The 20,754-nt window shown below is 37.8% G+C and overlaps 1 long non-coding RNA gene across 1 annotated transcript in view; it reads right to left on the bottom strand.

Annotated features, from left to right (window-relative positions):
- The window catches only part of LOC109145051, a 32,092-nt gene extending 14,046 nt beyond the window's left edge, over nucleotides 1-18,046 (bottom strand). Inside the window, exon 1 of the long non-coding RNA XR_002046191.3 lies at nucleotides 17,761-18,046. This is a non-coding gene — a long non-coding RNA (uncharacterized LOC109145051). The remainder of the gene's footprint in view (nucleotides 1-17,760) is intronic.
- Nucleotides 18,047-20,754: the final 2,708 nt, after the last annotated feature.

Genomic DNA, 20,754 nt, shown 5'->3' with positions numbered 1-20,754 from the left:
GCCACTAAGATCAAAGTGGAAAGATGGGCTTTAGACAGTTCCCAATGTCTCTGTTATCTCAGAAATAAAAGAAGAGTTGATATTTTCATCTGGAAAAGTTTTTATATTTAGAAGTTTAAGGGAATGATATGTGATCAAAGACTGCGTAGCGTTGAAGTTACAGAAATTTGTGTTTAATAAGCAAATCAACATTCCTTCTGTTTAAACATGAAATCTGAACTACAAGCAGAAACTAAAGCAAAACTCTGAGAAGGTGCTGAATAGTTCATGTAGGGAGGTGCATGGTCCAGCCTGTGAACTTCTCTCCTGAGGCTATCTGAATTAGGCAAATGCTTCCTTCTCTGCTGGATGTTTCAGGTCCATGCTGCTGCCTGTATGCTGGCAAGATAAGACTAAGTGGGTCTGGAGGATGAGTGACACACCTCAGGTTACAAAACAGAATGGTAGTGTTGAGAAAAGTAGGATGCCAAACACGTACTTGAGATACTGCTTGACAAGTAATATCCTTAAGATTCCTCGTTTCTGCCAGAAAACATGCATGATATTTTATCTGCAACCTGGTTGGTTTATATGTCTAGCTTATGACCTAACAAAACAAGAGAAACATTCAGTGTGTAGTCATCCTCTTGCTTACAGTGCTGATTTTAGGTACTTTAGGTTTTGGCATTCCAGTGTGACACACTTAGACATCATCTGGCCTTCATAACGTGATTATTTGGGTCACTGGAGAGGATTTTAATGAGCCACTGAGTGTCACTAGTCACTATGGAATGTTTTGAGAACATATGTGCAAGACAGGGATCTGGACAAATAATTTTGGAACAAATTACTTGTAACTTCTAAATCCACTTAAGTGTTGAAATGGAATAAGCAATTGTTAGGTTGGTTTCTGCGTTTCTGGTGTTGACCTTGGGAAGTTTAACATGCAACTACATCTAAGCTGTAATAAATTAGTCTGTTCTATGTTTTCCAAGTTCCAGCACAATAATGGGATCCCATTATTTCAGAAGTTCTAATGCAACAGCAATAAAAAGTAATCAATAGCATAAGGGAATCTGCTAATTAAATAAAATATAGAACATCTGTGGAAATCCAGACAACTTTTTGGCCATATGTATTTTCAAAAACTGATTAGAACTTTTGGAGAAAATATGTGACAAAGAAAAAAAGGGAGGGAAATAGTTTACAGAAAAAGGTCATAGTACTGAGAGCTGTTCTGAGCCCTCTGATGAGTTAGGTTCAAAACATGACTGATGAGATATGGTATTCCCTAGTCAGGTACGCAGCAGTAACAGCCCACAGATCATCCTCTTGGGCATATTTTTGACAAAGTAAATGGACTCTTCTTAACAGTTGCTTCCAGTATTCAGAAATGAGATTTTGGCACTTTTCCCCCATCGTCAGACCTTCCTGCTTTGTAAGGTCTACATGCCTTCCCATGAGATGCAGACGTAACCAGATATCACTTGTATCATAGAGATATCAAGTACTATACCTTGCCCAGATTAACTGATATGTCACTGTCACTGAGAATGCTGTGATATATCATTCCGAGACAGGCATGTGCTACATGTGCTACATAGCATGAAATCCATGAAAACCTAGTGTTCAGTCAATAGAGTATCAATATTGCCTTGCCTCATGGTGTGCTTTTTTTTTTTTTTTTTTGAGTAAGAGAAAGAAGGGTGAAAGTAATACAAAATTTGAACAGTCTCCTGTTATTTGGGTGAAGGAGAAATAAGATACTGTCTAAGGGTCTCTGTAAGCTGCCTCTGCTTGGGGGCCTTTCACTGAGGGCATATTCAGGAGAAACTGCCTCATAAAACTCTTAAGCAAATCATAGCTATAAATCATAGGCAGCAAAACAATTTCCCCCAAGCCAATGGCAAATCGTTGCTATATCTTGAGTGTAAATTACTAACAATCAGCAACACACCTAGGAAATGGAGCAAGTCTACAGTATATTTACGATTTATCAGAGCTGAATATACTTTTGACAGAATTTAAGATCTCCAGGAAAACATAAAGAAATAGGTTTGTCCCTTAGGTTGTACTTACCTACTTTCCTGGGGTCCTTCCTGCTGGTGCAGGAGCTGGTCAGTGCTACCTTTTTTATTGCTCATTCCCAAGTCTGAGGCAGTTTGCTTGGTTTTTTTTTTTTTCCTTTCATCAAGAGATATAGTCTGTTAGACAAGATAATTAAATGTGTATGGGCTAAATTCTGTTCTTATTTACAGAGTCTGCAGTAAATCTAAACTCACTCCAGTGACTGCAAGGGAGTCATTCTAGATTTATGTTATTATAAATGGGATCAGAATTTGACTTGTATAAATGAATATTAAAGAGGGAAAAGAACTGTTCATGTTCACACTGCTAGCCTCTGGCAAAGGCTAACTTAACTTCCTTAGCCTTTTCCAATGAACATGGAGAGGTTCAGTCACCACTGGTTTTTAGGAAGGATTGAACCTGATTTTAGAGCTTTCAGAGAACCAATCATAATTATTAATTTATAGTAGTATTAATTATAAATGTGTGTTACTGCCAAAAAAAGTCTAAAGTAATTCTGACTTCATCTCTGGTTGTGCATTCACCTTTGGTAAAACTAAAGATCACTTCTGTGCTTCAAACACCTTTTCTCTTTCTTAAATTATACTCTCCTTTCCTTTAATATTGTTGTGAGAGGTATGCTGACAACCAGGTGATGGAGGTACACCTTATTATGCAAGAAGTCTGTATTTTTTTACAAATTAGCTCAGTATGTTGCTCAAGGTTTCATGCCACTCTGTTGCCTTGGTGTCTTCATAAAAGTCCTGACTTAACTCTTAAATATTAAGCTTTGATTTGATATACAACATGGCAGAAAGCTGAATTATTTCATAATTAATGTTATGTCTTTCCCATTTTTGTTTTCTTTCCTGTAGTGGGGAGCAAGAAATGAGTTTAACATGCATTTTTGGTAAATATTTTTCTGAAAAGCAATCTTTTTTTTTTAGACTGTGGTAAATCTGTCTCCACTCAACTATAACCAGCAAAGGATTCTTTTTGAGAACTGGGGATTGTGGTTCAAGACTTTTTTTTCTCCATCCTGTGATTGCAGGAACATAAATCAAAATCACTTCCCCACACACACCTTTCCAGTAAACAAAACCTAGCCATTAGAAAGCAGGGAAGGCAGATTTATCTCAGCTAGCACTAAGTTTTGGAGAAAGATGGGTGTTTTTATAGAACTCAGACATAAGTGGCTTCATTATTTTTGAAGATTTTTTTTCTCCCCTGAAAAAGAAGGGATCCTGCAGTCAATACAGTCAGTGCCTTATTTGTTAGTTGTTACGTGCAGTTACTCCAAAGTCAAATATTCCACCCCTTTCGAATTTGTAAATATAAAATATGAAAGTGAGTAGGTAATACTGGATATTTTTGTTTTACTGTTTCCCATTTTTTTTCTCAGAAGACTGTAGTCTTCTTTTTTTGATAGTATGTGAAGATATAAATTAGGTGTCTTCCAAGTAAAATCATATTCTATACAGTGAATTGGTGGCTGATTGGTTCAGAGGAAGACCTGAGATGCTACGAAAGGATAAAGGAGTTTCAGGTGTCTGATTCTGGCATTGTTTCAGGTAGGTAGAGGTGAGGACTTACCTTTGTAAGTGGTACTTCCTCCCTTGGATGTTCATGCTGTGACGTCCCCACTGTGTGACTTGATGTAACCATGATCCTTGTCTAGCATTTGCCCACCTCTCAATTTTCTTCTTCAGCTATAGACTTTCACCATTTTACCATTTATGGTAGCTATAGACTTTTACCACTTAACTGTGAGTAGCCTAAAAATGAAATTAGTTATCTAAAAATGTAAAAACTCCATTTCATCTTGAATAAAATGAACTTGTGTAAGTAGAAAGCAGATTAACTTTTATTTTTTTTTTTTTTTAATAGAGAACAAGCATGGTTTCTGTCTTGGTTTTTCTCTCTTCAAATAGTTTGATCTGTGCATTTTTATCATGAAGTTTATGAGCATGACACAAGACAAACCATGAATAAAAACTATAGGCTGATAGAATAGCTTTCAAAATTAAATGTATTAATTTGTGGAGGAAAATGTCCCTATCACATTGAAAGTGTCCTTGCTCACAGTCAAACAGATACTCTGTCATATTTTTTCCAATAAGAGTAAGAAAGTAATCCCCTTTTTAAATTAAACCAATAACAGGAAGATTGGTACTTTGTTGAAAGCTGTTAAGTGATTTAGAATATAAATTCACCTATCCAAAAAAAAAACCTTATCAGGGTTCAAATTTCAATATTTATTCTACTTGTCATTATCTGTTAATATATTTCCTTATAGTGGCAGAACAATAAAGCCCTGATGTCCCGTAAGGCAGGAATGTAGCCAGTAGCCACCCTGTACCTTTAATGTACCGTGTGAACATTGGAGAAGGTTTTTGTATTTTTTTAAATTACGTAATAATTTCCTAGCAGAGTAACAGACAAGGTGTGGTATATCTTATGTATTTTATATGAGTGAATAAATCAAGTAAATGGCAGGGAGAAAAAGTCATCTCTCAGGTCCTACACACTCCAAAAATGTAACTTTTAATTCTTATCTTTACTTGATTCTTCACTGTCATTGGTAGCACTGTGATTTTCATCAACAAAAAGATGACACCAGATATATTTAATTCTGAGTTTGTTGACTTGAGTCAATCTGGTGCTATACTCAGGTACCTCTGTGTAAGTTCTTTATTCATTTGGCTTTCAGTTTGATACACAGAATTTTTGGTGTTTCACACATGTATCATTGGAGTAGCAGGTTTATTTTAAAGCTCCTTTTATGTAAAGTGCAACTAAAATAGTTTTCTTCGGATAAAAACTTTGAGTTCTCTGAGTGTGATTCTCTGTCATCTCAGAGACCGTGAAATCAGTGCATCTTTGTGTGTCAGTCTTTGAGGATTTTTAAGTCTTGGATATTTCTCATACTTGATGTTGATTGAAATTCTTTTCACATAAACGTGGAACACCAGAAAATCTAAGTAGTGATGTACTAAACATTTGCATGACAGATTATATTTGCTGACACCAGAACATGTTTCAAAAAAGTAAATACTAAAATAATTTGTAACTCCTCAGAAGTCCAGTTAGTTGCAAAACCCATTACACAGCTGGCTCAGTGATGCTATACTTGTTTCTTCATAGCTATCTTTGGTGCAATAACATTCAATTTGTTCCCTTTCCCTTCCTCCTCTCAGGTAACAAGGCTGCTCTCCTTGAAGATAGCAGGCCTAGGGGAGAGACGAGAGCTGCGTGTTGTAACTGTGGCTCAAGAGGCTCTCTCAACAAAACAGCATTTTGGAAGTTGCTTTCACAATGCAAACTGTTCATTTGTAAAAAGTCAGACACAGGTTACAAAATAAAATTTCTGTACAGCCTCCCAGAAATTCCTCGGTATTTAAATCCTGAATATCTGTTGCTGAGGTGAGAGCTTGGACAACTTCTTTCAGGTGCAAGAGCAGGGGCGGCAAGCGTTACTCTCAAAGGCATCATTATTTGAGGAAGTTGTTGGGAAGGACACACACTGACCTCTAACAAACATTTTACCATCAGAAGTTCGTATGTATTCCCTTGGATGATCAGAGCAGACAGAAGGAGTATTATGCTGAATCAAATGATTTGCGTTATCCATCCGCCCTAATATACTTACTTCAAGGCTGTGGAGTCAGCAGGGCCATGTCTATGGACCTTACAAGTGTTTTTCTTCCTTCTTTTATATCAGATGCTTGTAATCAAGGATGAAAGGTGATGATTGCAGATGACAGTTTGAATTAGCAGCTTTTGGAAAGGAATCAAATACAAAGGCACCTCCCCCCTTTATCCCTACCCAATTCCATTTTAATTAACTTGGTTGTTCTTCCTTGGCTTTTTTGGTTGGCTTGGGTTCTTTTGTTCGTGGTTTATGGGCTAGTGTTGGTTTTCAGTGGTTTGTTGCCTTTTTTTTGGTGGTGGCTGTTTTTGTTGTTGTTATTTTGGGCTTTTTTGGTGAGCGTTATTTGGAGTTGCCAGTGGGGTTAATTCCTTGGCTGTTCTGTCAAATGCTAGCTTCTAGTACAGATATTTGTGTATATATGAACAACTGTTTTTTAATAACCTGCCAAGATGCTATAATCTTCCATTGCAATCCCTCGGGATTTAATTAGAATGGTTTTCCACAGCCTGACATGTTTATGGGGCATAGGTAAAGAGAGAGTTCATAAAGCTGTCAATTTTCTGAGAAATTAAAGAAAAATTGGGCTGCTTAGTGCCTTGGCAATTCCATGCTGCTGATAGTAGCATTGCAAGCAATGAAATCAAAGGCAATGTAACAAGATACTGATGCATTAGAGATGGGGAGGGTTTAAAATTATATACAAAGACATTTGTCAATTTGAATTTGAATGCATAAGAGGAGAAATATGGAAAACAAAATATGAACTCCAGTAACTGCTCAGGTTTAAACAGTGCAAAGCTGAACAATGGTAACTTCATTGCTTTAACAGTAGCTGTAACTTTCCTGGGGCAAGTTGGAAGGGATGAAAACTGTGAAAGGAAGTAAGTCTGGACTATGAAAACACTTCCTAAAGATTTCTGTGTTCTTTGCTGACTGGAGCCTCAAGATGCTTGTTCATGTAACAAAAGGGTATGAGCAATTCTTAGAGGTACAGTTCACAGTATGTTCTCATAGCTGATGTTGTCCAGGTCTCTTTGAGACTCTGTTATGCACTGGCCATTGAAAACAACCCAACTTCCAAATTCTGTCCTTTTTAGTAACTTTTCAGTCAAGCTATTAGGGTGTATCTGCATCCAACCACCCTCTTTAATGTAAAATAGCAGCTATTCCTCCTTTGTCATGGCTCTCATGTATGATTGTTTGTTAAAAAGAAATTAGAGTTGCCATCTCTGCCTGTCCTGCAAATTTCCTGTAACTTCATGATGGAGTTAAATTGGTATTAAGAGCAGTGAGCAATGAGAGTTTGGAACATGGTTTCAGTAGCAGGGTGAGGTGCTGTTGAGGATGCTCTGTAGTTGAGTTGGCATTTAAACAGAATTTAATTGGGATAGTTCATGCCTGTGTTAAGTAACAAGCATGAACTTTTATAACACACTTTAATATAAGGTCAGATACCTGTACCATCTTTGTCATTCAATTGGAAGAGCTTTTGCCCAGTTCTGGGAATTATATTTTAGGAATAAATATGGACAGGCTGTGGGGTGTTCAAGAGAAGTCTAACAGGTAGTGCACAAAAAAAGAAAAGGATTGTGATGTAGAACTCACCAAGGAAAACCTTTTTAAAAAAAGGAGTTTCTCTTGTTTTCCAGAAAAAAAGAAATTTGCAGAGACTCAAAGAAGTTTTCTGATGTATCAAGGACACATCTCCAGGACCAGCAAAGTCATGATAGGAAACAGTTTGTTCATTTATCAACAAAAATGACTGGTATTAGGAGGGACACTCTAGCTGTAACTAAGTTAATCCCTGGAATGGCAGGTTATGCAGTCTTTGCCAGTGGAGACTTTTAAGGAGGTTGGAAAAATTCTTGCTTGTATGTTCTACCTGCTCTAGTGCAAAACAAAGAACTGTTCTAGTTCTGATATTTTGCATTGCACTTTTTGAGAACTGGAGAGGAGGGCATGTCCCAAACCAAAAAATTCTCATGGCTTCAGTTAATCAAGAGTCAGTGCATAGCAGTGACGGTGCTCTGCTACCACAGATGAGGCACTTGAAAATCCAGGTGTTACAAAAGAGGTGTTTAGGAACTGGTAAGGGAATTAAGTACGTTTGCTTTTCCCGGATCTCAGAGTACGTGTGAAGCTGCTCAGGTATAAGAAGTGCAAAGCTGAACAGTAGTTCTGTTCAGGGCATATGGACTAGGCTCCATATTTCTCCTCAAAATAAACAGAAGAGTGTGACATTTCAGACTGATGGTGTCTTGACCTACTGTTACCTTGTGTCCTCTCTCTTTATCTCTGTCCACACATTCATCTAGTACACCCTGGCAAGACAGCTGAGTGTCTTTCATGCCTGGAGTTTGTTCATACAATGCAATGCAGAAGGTAATGCAACGAGACCCTGCACTGGAGCCCCTAGGTGCCATTTCAGTAGCAATCACAATCAATGCTATCAGCATTTACTGTGGATTCATGTGTTTAATTTTACTATGCTATTTCTTAATCCACATAATTTCCTTTTTAATTTGTCTTACTCTGTCTATATTGCTTCCCCTTTAGCTCTCATTTAGTTTTCTTCATTAATACTCTTTTTTTTTTTTTTTTTTTATTTTCCTGCCTGCCCAATTCTCCTCTCTGTCCAGCTTTTTAAGTTGTAGTTGTTACTCCTACAAAATATATTGTAGGAGCCAGCAGATACAGAGTTTGTGTGATAACCATAAAACACCTTAGGGAGAATACTTTCTCAGCCCAAAATATTGTATTTTTCCTTCTTGCAAGATTATTTAACTTCCTGTCTTTTTCTCATTTCTTTTTAGGTTCCTACCACACTTACTAGGTTGGTGGGTTTTTTTCCAAGCAACTATAAAATAGAAGTCACCAAGCCATTGGATCTAGGGGGTTTTTTTATATATTTCTACATGTACATGATAAAAAAAGGGAAAATAAAAGTTTATGAGCAAAGAGACTGAAAAAGAAAGGAGTGGAAGTCAAGGAGAGTCTGTGCTATAGGTCAGCAAAGAACACAGAGACTGAGTGCAGATCAAAGAAAGTTAAAAATTATTTGACAGCATTTGATTTAGAACAGCCATGCTGAGAAGTCTCCTGTAATAATTTATCCTACCTTTCACTCGTAGATTGCTGAGCTGTCTTGAAAGAATTCAGAGACTGTGGAATGCAGCCTCTCTTTTCATTTATGATACAAGAAGATGGGATGCAATGTTATGTGTCAATGTGAGATCAAGATGTCACCCTCTATCAGGACGGCTCTCAATGATTTTCTACAAAAGGCTGTGAATGGAATATTCATGGGAAAGAAGGAGTTTATCCTATGCTTTATGAGGCTGATTGAAGAAAGCTTAGAATAAAATGTCAATGAGTAGAATTGTGCCCTCTCCTGAGATTATTTCATTTTGTAGAAACTCTCTCACATTATGAGTGCTTCTGCTGTGGTGGGCAGGTACCATAAAAATGGAATGCAATAGGCTGTGCTTAAGGTTAGTGTGATTCAGGATCTGGTGTTTTCTATGTCTTAGAGATTTGCTTCTCATCTCAAGTGTATGTTAGAACTGTGACTTTCCACTGAGTACAGTCCTGTTCCTCCTGAACTGGGCTCCATAATTCATTGCAGAGGCAAAGAATATAAATCACAAATGAATACATAGAGGAAGACAAGCTAAAATGGAACTCATCAAGGTTGAACTGTACTGTCTCAGCTACAAAAATGTTTTAGGAAAATTTTACTAGCATCCTAAAAAATTCTTATGGGGCTTCTGCTATTAGTTATGCAGGAGTGCCTTGACATCTGTAGCATCTGCTGCAGTGCAGTGTCCCTCCTGGCGCTACACCTGCTGAATTCATGTGTCCGACCATACCCTCTAAACCCATGAGACTGGTTTAAAATTGAGAAAAGTTCACTCAGTGCTCTTAGGTTTGGGGTTTTAGAATTACACCCAATAGTACATGTCTATGAGGCAAAGCAATATAAAGGTGTGTCATCAAAAAGAGTAAAGTAGAATGCCCAAATGTGCTGGAGCTGTTCATACTCTCACCAGTCTTGATGGTGGCCACCTGCCAAACAACAGAAACTATACAGGGAGTGAACTGGGAGTAGTTTGCTTGCAGTAAATGCCTAATGATAATAAATGCTCTGTTCTGTGACAACTCCATTTTTGTTTAGATAACAGTCAAATTAGTGCTTCTGTTTTCACTGATGGACGTGGCCTGATTGGCAGTGGAACATGATTCAAGTATAGAAGGTTTCTGCTGTTTATCACAGGAAATCATAAAAATATGTCACAGCAGACCTTTAACATTTTTCTTCTATTTCTATAATGCTCCTTTATAAGGAAAATGACCTGTAGGAATTTAATTCATGAGCACAAATTAGATGCCAATAATAAGTTTTAAGGGATGTAATTTAGTTTTTAGCTAGAACTCACAGAAGCTTCATCTAGAAAAAAACCCTGCATTTAAAACAATCAAAATGATCCTGGGTACTCATGCCTGACTGATACATTTCTTCTGGGAGAAGGAAGTCTGAGTTAGAAGTTTTCAGAAAAGGTTGATTAACAGCAACTTCTGGTCTTACATTTTATTCAGTGTAGATGGTGTTTAGAACATCTTCAAGAAGATAAGGTATGAAAGCAACTTTTGAGCACACTTATTTTGTCGTAACAGTGTGCTTGCACTTCTACTATACTGTATAAGGAGAAAAAATTACAGTAAGAACCAAGACAAGATGTGTTTTTCTGGAATTGTGCTGCTATTTCATGGCTAGATAACCACTGTCTATATAAGAGGGTCGTTGGACAGTGAGCTCAAATGTACAGGTCTGCATCATCCACATCTATTTTTATTCAGATGTATCTGATCCTCAATCTCTGTTTTGCCTTTAAACTTTTCCAATACTTATTCCATTCCATTTCAAGACTATATGTAATTTATTATTACCACACACCACTTCTAAACCTGTCTTGCTTTCTATTAGAGTGTTTTGTCTATTTGCTGCCTACCACATCCTGTGTCATATTTTTGGGGCTTCCTTCCTCTCTTGCAAGTGCCCATCTGTGTGCAGTGGTTTCAATGACCTCCAACTTTAAAGCTTTACTAAATTTTGTGAAGTTTAAGCAGTACATATGTCTGAGCTGCTCACTCTTTTACTATACATATGATGCAATCCCGTTTAATTGGGTGTCTACTTCACAGGTGAGTTTAATTTCTTACTGCAACAAGAAATCTGGAATGATTGAGTGGCCTATGACCGGTCATTGCGGTTTTCACTAAGGCCAGACCCATAAGGGTCTAAACTATGTGGTCTTAATCATTCTTTGGAGGGAGTGGCACTCTTTAATGATGTCAGACAATGAAAACTGAGATTCCTGTCAGGAAAATGAAGAAACTAAGACTTATTTTTTTCATCTAAGAGCTAAAAATTTCAGTGGGACTTAACAAAGTATGTTAGTTTAAGCAGAGATACAAGATTTTCAATAGGTTTGTGCAAGCCGGTCTGAGCAATCCTCACTTTTGTTTCTTTGAATTAAGACTACTTTGATTAAAATGCTCATATTAAATTCAACACCCCACTGAATTTTTTCCTTGCTTTGTGGAAAAGTCTTTTGAGGCTTTTAATATCCAATGTTGCTACTATTTCTATTTGAAATCAGAGTATATGTAAAGTGTGTTTTTCCAAGATTATTAGAGTAAATGCAGTAACTGCAGCACTAGATCAAAGGATTCACCAGTTACGATGCAGATTTTACCATCCTTGTTTTAAATGTGACTTCAAATGCAATATCTATCACTAATGTTTGTGGCTTTTTGTTTTCTAAGTTGTGATCTTGAAAGATCTATTTAGCATGTAATTATTAACAGTTTGCATTAAGGTTTGTAACATGGAAGCAAGGCCTTGCTTTAGCCTGTTAATGCGGGGTTCGCTTCAGTTCACTGACTTCTGTAGACCTGGTGTGAGATGATATTCCTTTGGCCACCTTTAGTTGTGCAGTGAAAAATGTAGATGCATCTTCCCTTTATTTGAAGATACATTTGAACAGCACTTCAGGGAAGTTGTTCAAGCTCTTTACGGATATATGTAAATTAGCCTTGTGATTATTTTGGTGTGGGTTCAGTCCATGCAGTAATGACAGAGTCCCATGTTTTAGTGCAATTTTCCAAATACTACATTTTGAGGTGTGACTTATGACCCTTGGTTTATGTATTTTTTTTTCTCACAGATTCTGTGTCTATTTCACAGACAGCTAGTGAAGTGGGAATTCCAGTTTCCCAGATAACCAGAAAACTTAGAATCATAGAATCACAGAGTGTTTTGGGTTGGAAGGGACCTTAAAGATCATCTAGTTACAACCCCCCTGCCATGACCTTCTACTAGACCCAGTTGCTCAGAGCCCTGTTCAGCCTGCCTTGAAGGGCCCCGAAATTTTATTTGGATATGTCCATATCTGTATTAAGACGCCTGTGCCTAAAGCCATAATGAAGTTATCCTCTTGAATGATGCATACAATTAACTCCCTATAACCTGTATTACTTGTCCTTCTAGAACTGCTGCAACTACAAGTGGATGCCTGTGTCATCTGCATTATCTGAGGTGAGATCTGCTGTGCTTTTGAGAGAGTATTTTCCTAATGGAAGGATTTTAATTTACTGGTGGTATTATTTATTATTTTTGGTTTCATTTTTCCAAGCCGTGGTTACCCTGACTTTCCTAATCAGTGTTTCTCTAGTGTTGCCTCCCCCACACATCTGGTGGTGATCTAACTGAAGTGATCTGCAAGTGTGTTTTTTTGTGTCAGACACTACTTGCAAAGTCCAGTAGACATGAAATCCAGAAGTCTGCTGGAGTCACTGTTACTGTGATGTGCTGCCTTGCACAGAATGTTGGCCTGTTGGTCTGTTTCCATAAATCCCATAAATTAGAAGGAGAAGGTGAAGAAGAAGTAAGAAAGAGAAAATGAAGATCATAGCCCCAGTGGCAGTACATGAGTGACCCATAGGAAGCCAGCCCTTTCTTTCACATTTTTCAACTGGAGACTGAATATTGGGACTTCATGCATCATGGATGCTCACCTCTACTCTGCACCTACCAATCCCATCTCTGTTTGAATCATTTTTGTCACAAACACTTTCTAATAATGTAACTGCTTCCAGCAAGCTACAAATTACCTTAACACTGCTTTAGCTTGCACTGTGATTGTGGAACCTGTGGAATCTCAGGTTCTAACCCTGCACGTGTACTCCTAAAGTTGTCTTTTGGTAGTTTTAGACCAATACATCTGTCAGTCTCAAATGCAAAATATGGGCATTTTCCATGTCATTTTTTCCTCAGGGTCACCTGCACAATACGTAGTTCACACATTCAGCACTTTTAGGGAAAAGCTGGAGGCTAAGAAATCCCAGAAATGAGAGAATTGCTGTCTTCCTAAAAATTGGATCATATTTCCTGTGCAGAAGGTTGTACGAGCCGTGCTCAGTGTAAGCATTTGAAGAAGAAATTGAGATAATTGTGTGACTTTAAAATGTACTGTTCAGGTACATGCATCAGGGTAGTGTCATTTCACCTGCTGTACATACATGTAGCTACCAGTGACTCAAATGAGTGAGATCGATTTTATGCTCGACGCTTGACTGTGGCTGGAATGGTGGAGGCATGTCATAACCACAACAGGCCACAGGACTCTCAGATGAGGAAAGGATTTTAAGATCTAAAGCTGAAGGTTAGGTGTATTTGTGAAGGGGAATGCAATCAAAGGATACATTTTTTTCAGTGCATCAGAAGAAGGGGCTCTAAACACCCTCTCCCGAGGAATTCAGCTGCATATCAGTGAAGGTAAAGTGGATGTAAGAAAAATGCCATGTGTATGGAGAGCATTAGGAAAGGTCATATATTTCAAGAAAGAATATTGTTTACAAGGAATGTTAATAGGTTTCAAGGGAAATGTTAATTTTTTTTCCTGGCTGAAATAGCTACTGTAAGTTTTTAATGGTTAATCATTCATTCTTGAATTTTTATATTAAGCATTTCATATTACTTTATTGACTTAACTTTTATGCTCTTCTTCATTTTGACAGTAAAGAATGACCAGGCAATACTCTTTGAAAATTGGAGACCATTTGCAGCTGCTCTCTGCTGAGGAAAGTGAATAATAGGGTGCCCTCAAGGAATTTCAAAGGTATCACTCAACAGAAACTTTTGTGTCTGAAGAAAACTAGATCATTTTATCATGGTAGGCATACTGATATGTTTGCTTTAATAAAATGCCATATTTCTGCCTTTAATCTCTTGTCAACCAGCTATTAAAACCCCAAAGTGTATGCGTGCAGCACATGTAAACACTTGTAGTTTCAAGTTTGTCACACAACATGCAAACAAAGCCTGTAATTTTTGTTTAGTGAACAATCTGTAAGAAACTTACTGAGTAATGGCAATAAGGCTCTTTTTCTCGCCCCTTCTTCAAGCCAACAAATCAATTTGGTTTAATTCAATAATCCATGCAATTTTTTAAAAGCATTGTCTAAATCCTACAGAGCTCTCCAAAGTGGTCAGATGACGAAATAATGACAACTGTTTTCCATGCAAAGAGTGAGGAGCACCTGAAATAATAAGCAGTGTTGGAAGATGATTACTTATGAGAACTGACATTATGTGCCTCGAGCCCCTGGAATTTTGCACCTGCACTGAACAGTTCCCCTTGTCTTTCAGCATGGCAATTCTGTGCTGTTAACTCACTCATCATTTCTTGCCTGTTAAGGCAATGTTTGAATCGGTGCCCACAGTAATAGAAGCTTGCTTTGGAAGTAAAAGACTTTGTTTGTGACCCAGGTCTTGTGGTCCTTACATCATGCTAGTTCAGAAATTCCCGAATTTCTGAATCCTCAATGTTTTTGTGGATAAGGATACCTTAATGAATTTGGGAATTGTTTCAAATAATAGTAGAAGACTAAAAGATAATATTTTCTGAACAATAGCCAATAAATATTTTCTTAATAACAGTTATGCTGTTTATGAAATAGATAAAAAAATAATTACCTAAACAGATATCCACGTCTTTTCTGCCAATCGCTGTGTGCTCAGGTATTTCAGAGGATGGTATACATGAAAGAAGCCTGTTTGTTCATAAAACACTGTCCCAAAAATGCAATGATAAAGATGGAAAACTATCCATTTAGGATTGTCAGCAGTCATATATCACATCAGTGAACCCCAAGTATTGGGAAGGGTTGGTGGTAGAGAGGGAAGAATAAAACTTCTCGTGCTGCAGCTGCACATGCTCATGTCTGCAGAACAGATTCCAGCACCTGTGTGTGAACAAACTGGGAGTGAAGATTGAATTTCCCTGAGACTGGTGGAAAGGGAGTCACAGTTACCCTAAGCCAGTAGCTACACTGTCAACTGCCTCTTTGTACCCATCCTTTTCCCCATTACATTGACTCTTGTCAGTGTTTCTTTCAATGGAATAGTGTTAAACTTCCTTATTTCTATTCCTGGGGAAGTTTTTCAGTACCACTACTAAGTTCTGTGCCCTTTCTTTAACTGCTCTGTTTTATTTAAGATGGAGTTTATCATAACGAAGTTACTGTTAGAAGCAAAGAGATGTAATAATTTTCAAAAGTTACTATTTAGTTGTTGATATTCCATAAATGGAACCTGTACTAAGTTTTCATGTAGGCAGGTGGTCAAGATTATGATGCCTTCACACAGCTGTGCAAATTGTTTTCCTTTTATTGTTGCAGTGTTCTAGGTTTCTTTTATTTTTCAATGCAGTAGCTACTTTTGCATGTGCGAAACAAAGAATTTTTTCCTTTCCAAAGAAATTAATATTCCTTTTCTGTGTTGAATTTCAAATACACGGTGCCCTAGAGTTTTTGGGTCCTTTTAAATCCCCTAATAATCTTCTTTAGCTTTGGCTAGCTAACATAATTTAGTACATTTTGCCACCTCTCTGTTACCTTACTCGCTTCTGTAATGTATTTTCTTTGTTTATTTTGTTGGACCCATGTTCTGTTTCTTCCTAAACTGGAAACTGGTAACTAATCTCTAAATCACAGGAAGATGTTCCTGTAATCTATTACTTTGTTTACATCTTGAGTTTAGCTGGAACTTTTTCTTTAGGTCTGAAGCTTCTTCAAATATTTTTTTTTTTAATGAAAAAAAAAAAAAATTTGACCCTGCTGACCAATCCTAATGCATTGAAAACTCATAGGCTTACATCATAGAATTTATGCTCAGCTCCCTGTTTCATAGATATTCCTTGGATTTTTGTGTCAGCCTGTTAACTGAGTTATTCTCATGTCCAGGATTGCCACCAGCACTTTTGCATTCACATTTCATATAAAGAAAATTTGATAAAATGATTAGTATGAGTTAACCATTGCCCAGTAAGGACTAATTAGTTATTGAACAGGTTGATACTGTTCTATGTACCGTGTATAATCATAGCTTGATACCATGTGAGTACATTCACATGATTTCCTACTTACTGTCTATTATTGTTGCTTATTTTTACTACGCTACCTGCTAAGTATTTTTTAATCTTTTCTAAGATATTAGTATCCTCTACCACATTTTTCCTAGTAACTTGGACAATTGTAAGTCACTTAAGAGCCTTTGCTTTGATTTAGAGCTGGGTGTGTGAACATCTTGAGACCACCTAATCCTGAAGTGGGAATCTCTCTCTCAACTTTAGGTTCAATGTTGGCTGTTTCTGACTTATGTTCTAAATGATTTGCCCCCTCACCCCACTGTTGTTTCCTGTTGTGACATAATCTTTGACAACTTTTCCATATTGATAAATTGTGGGTCACCCACTTTCTTGTGACATGTCTGTGGGGGACTTGGCTCTTGTACTCTAGTACATCTTTTTAGTCCCTGATTCCTGTGGTCTCCATCATTAAATGTTTTTGCCTGAATCTGCAGGCCTCTGATGGGAATTTTATCAAGGCTGTGTCTGTAAGTCTTGCAGTGTACTTTGGCTACCATGTGAAGTTATAGGATTTTTCTTTTCTTTCCACTAAGATGTTTGCTGGAAAAGGCTTATTTGTAGTAATAGAAGGCTCTTGCAGTCTCAAAACAAAAAAATACTACTATTAAATGTTGGAACAAATAGGCTGTTTTAGCAAAGTGTCCTCTTGCTTTCTTGTGTTATGTTCAGTATTTATGGCTAAATCTCAATCAGTAGGCCTGGTGGTGTTTCTGGGTCCTGAGACGTGTGTTTCAGACAATGTTCCATAACTTCTCAAAGTGCAAATATGATTCAGTATGCAGTTCTTACGTTTCTTTCACTGATATGCCATGGGTGGGGATAGATGGGGCTACTGCTTAACACTGAAAAGTGAAAAAGGGAAGCTGTGGAATACAATTATGAATTAATTAGGAAAATATTTGAAACACAATTGCAGTCTGTTACAACCATTAAATTTCTGTATTGAATTTATTGCTGACAATTTGCTTTGCATAGTCTGGATTTAATACTTACAAAATATGATTACAGGCAGAAACTGCACTTCTTTTCTGCATTTTGTAATGGGATTTTTTGTCAATTCATTTGAGTGTGACAGGAGGTCTGACACACTACTGATGAACTATAGCAGTTGTCATGAAAGAGTGCAGGATGCTGCCTATAAAAACTGATTTTGAAACCCATGAACATAATTCTTCAACATTCTAAAAACATGCATCAAGTATGTCTTGCATTACATATTCTTTGCTGCATAGAGTCAGACAACAAGCAGGCAGGCAATAATTAGGATGGAGCTACAACAGAAATTAGTTTCATAGTTATTCTTAGGCTTAGACTTTTTTTTTATAAACAGTAATGAGTATTTTGGACCAAGCCACTACACGAAATTGGTGTTTCCGCCCGGGTACAAACCGAACCCGCAACAATTACAAAAAGTAAATTGTTTAAAGCTTTCTTGTGTGCACGTGTCTGGTTTAGAGTAGAGTACCTGAGCCCAGCTCTGGCAAAATAGAAAACGGAAATGTGGCTTTGCAGGAAGTTCTGGCCATGATAACACTTTGCGTTTTGCAAAGTACTTTGAGCAGCTCTACTCACCTCAGGCATTTCCCCTGTGATGCTTTACAACTGGTGCAACTCTGTGCAGACGTGCTGGCAAGGTCAGTGGTGCTTCGCCTCCCTCTGACCACTGGCTGCCATTCCTGGAGCAGTAATTTGGGTCTTGGTCTTCACTGCAGTCCTTCATAATATTCAGGGATGTGCAATATCATCTTCCTTACATGTGGTTGTCTTTGGGATGTTAAACTAGACAGGCATCGTGCACAGTTCCTGGGATGTGTGACAGGACAGTCTCCTATTTCTGCACAAGAGAACTCTTGTTATAAAAGAGTACCAACAGTACTAGAGTTGTGTGGGAGTCTTTTTGTTTGAGTGAGTTCTTTTTTATCGTAATCTTTGGCAGTGCAAACGTTGTTATTTTCTCAAGAGATGCTCTCCCACTGAAAAAAGCACATTTTGTGGCCTTTGCTTACTCCGGGTCACCTCAACAGGACAGGCAAAATATTTATGCAAATAAAAATGCAGAGAGTGTTCTGTGTTAATCTGTATGGCACACTGGAATAACAGGATCAGCTCCTCAGTCTGCCATCATCTTTTCATGCATATTTAGGCAAAATGCATGTCTGCTTTCTCTACAATCTGTAAACACTTTAGGACAAATCTTTATCTGCAGGACAAAGTGGGATGAAACACAGATTTTAGCTTTGTCCTCTGGAAACTATTTTCAAAATGGCTTTGTGGCATCTCTCTAGACCCACATTTCAGTGCCAAGAGTCAAAGATAAAAATGAATGTTGTGGTCTCATTTTAGTCCTGTTTCTATCCAGGCTTATCTAACACATGCCTGTATTTGGAAAGCAAGGACTTCTGTGGTCATAATAGAACTGGAGTGTTTTTGGGAGGTATGTAGGGAATTACAAAAGCTAAACCTATTATTTTCTGCTTGCTCAAACTGAAAATGTAAATATAAAAGACTCAAACTACTTCTGAGGCATCGTGGTCATGCTTCTTCATGGAGAATAAAAGATGTCCTTCAATCTGATTAGATAAGGTAGTTTTTGTTCCTCCTTCTTTATGAAATAGTAGTGAAATGCAGGAGTCCAGGAAGGAACTAAAATCTCAGGGTGGTAGAAGATGCACAATCTGGAATTAAGTTGGGGTTTGTACAAGCCTGGTGCTCATGGGGCAACAACAAAGCTGTGCTGTTTAGCAGCAAAAGCAGCAATCATGGCAAATCAACTGTATAAGCACTGTTTCACCCAGCAGTAGGGTTTCCATTTTTCCCTAGATATAGGATGAAATAGTTCAGAGACCTCCTTCTGTAAATATCTTTCTGGTATTCCTGCAGGGCAGAGATTTAACATGCAGGGTGAACTAGAGCAGAGAGACAGAGCTGTGTGTCTTCAATGCACTGAAACTCCTGAGTGCACGTGCAATCCCAAGGAGTCCTCAATACCCTGGTCTTCCTGTTCTGCTCAGAACTGTTTTTACAGGATCACCTGGCAGCTGCCATTGAAGAGTAAAGAAATTCTGTCTGATGTTGGTGGTGTGCATTTCAAGTAACCGAGCATAAATTCTCATGAAGTATTTTAGACGGAATATGGCTTTGGGAATCTCTAAAGGAAAAACCAAAGCATGGGAGGCTTCAGTCTGATGTGAAGTGTTGCTGAGTGTTCTGATATGCTCAATGCTTTCACAGATTTTAGAAATCAAAAGCCACAAAAAACCTGCACTCTCAGAATGAAATTCTAAGTATGGTAGATGCAAGATGGCTTTGATAGGATCTACCTCCAACTCCTGTTTCACTTAGGCTTTTTGTTTGCAGAGACTGGCAGGATGAGATGACAGTTTTTTCTGATGCCCCTGTTAATACTTTTCACTAACAAGGAAAGGGGAAGGGAATAATTCTCTGCAATAATATTGACTTCTTATGTGATCTTAGGTAAGTCACTGGCCTATTGTGTGCTCAGCTTCCTCAAGAAGAGAACAGTACTATTTCTGTGGCTTGCACAGGTGTTATGACTGTTGCTGTGAATAAAGGATATGTTGTTTTTCATGGGTTGAACCAGCACAGAATGTTTTCAGTTCTCACTAAAAAAAAAAAAATTAAAAGGAAGAATGTGTCCAATCAGTCACTGTGCTTTGGCCAGCATATATTGAATTGTTCCATCATGCTGTATAAATGTGGGGTTTTTGATTTTTTCTTTGTTTGTTTGTTTTTAAATATTTAATTTTTTTGAAGTCATAGGTGAATTTTAAAATAAAAACTGTCCTTCTGGGAAAACCAATTTTCTCTAGAAAATATTGAAGCAGAATGGTTTTTACATTTCAGACAGTGAAACCCTTAACATTTCTGAAATAGCTCTGTCAGAAAAAAACCCCCAGCTACTCTTTGACATGTTCAATTACTTCCTGTTCCAACCCCCATATTTTTTTTTCAGCCAAACTGTGTGTGAGTTTATTGTAACAGTAAAATTCTTTGAAAGATGAACTTACAGACCAAGGTGCATAAAAGAAAGCTGAGGTGACTTTAAACAACCTTTGCAGCCTTTGGACTCCAGTTTGATTTATAGATATTTGTATTTGTGTGTCTCCTCTCCTGGGGCTTCCCAAGGAATCCCAGGAGTGACAAAATTTCTTCTGTGTTAAATTCCAGTACTGAAACATTTTTCTAGGTCTTGGCCTTGGTGAATATTATTATCCTGATGTGTATTTAGGGCACCTCAGGAGGCAATTGTTGAGTCCTTTTCTGTAATGTTTGACTGTGGCTTTGCAGAGACTGCCTGTTCTGTTCCTTGGTGCAGGTCACCACCTGGCACAGCTCCATTCCCCAGCAGTGTCTGTGCCACCAGCTCTTCTAAATGCCTTGACTGGGGTTATTGTTAGACTTAGCCAGCTATTTGAACAAAAATTCCCATCTTCTTGAGCAAAGCATGAGTGCTGATAACAGCTGGTAGTTGGCCTGATGATCAGTGCTTGCATGATTTTCTGGATGCCTTGAAGAGAGCTTTTCCAAATTTCAAATGCAAATTTT

This window comes from Corvus cornix, chromosome 2, assembly GCF_000738735.6.
Source record: "Corvus cornix cornix isolate S_Up_H32 chromosome 2, ASM73873v5, whole genome shotgun sequence".
Classification (NCBI taxonomy): domain Eukaryota; kingdom Metazoa; phylum Chordata; class Aves; order Passeriformes; family Corvidae; genus Corvus; species Corvus cornix.
The sequence above is the reverse complement of the archived record's forward strand: the minus strand, read 5'-3'. Positions and strand labels throughout refer to the sequence as shown.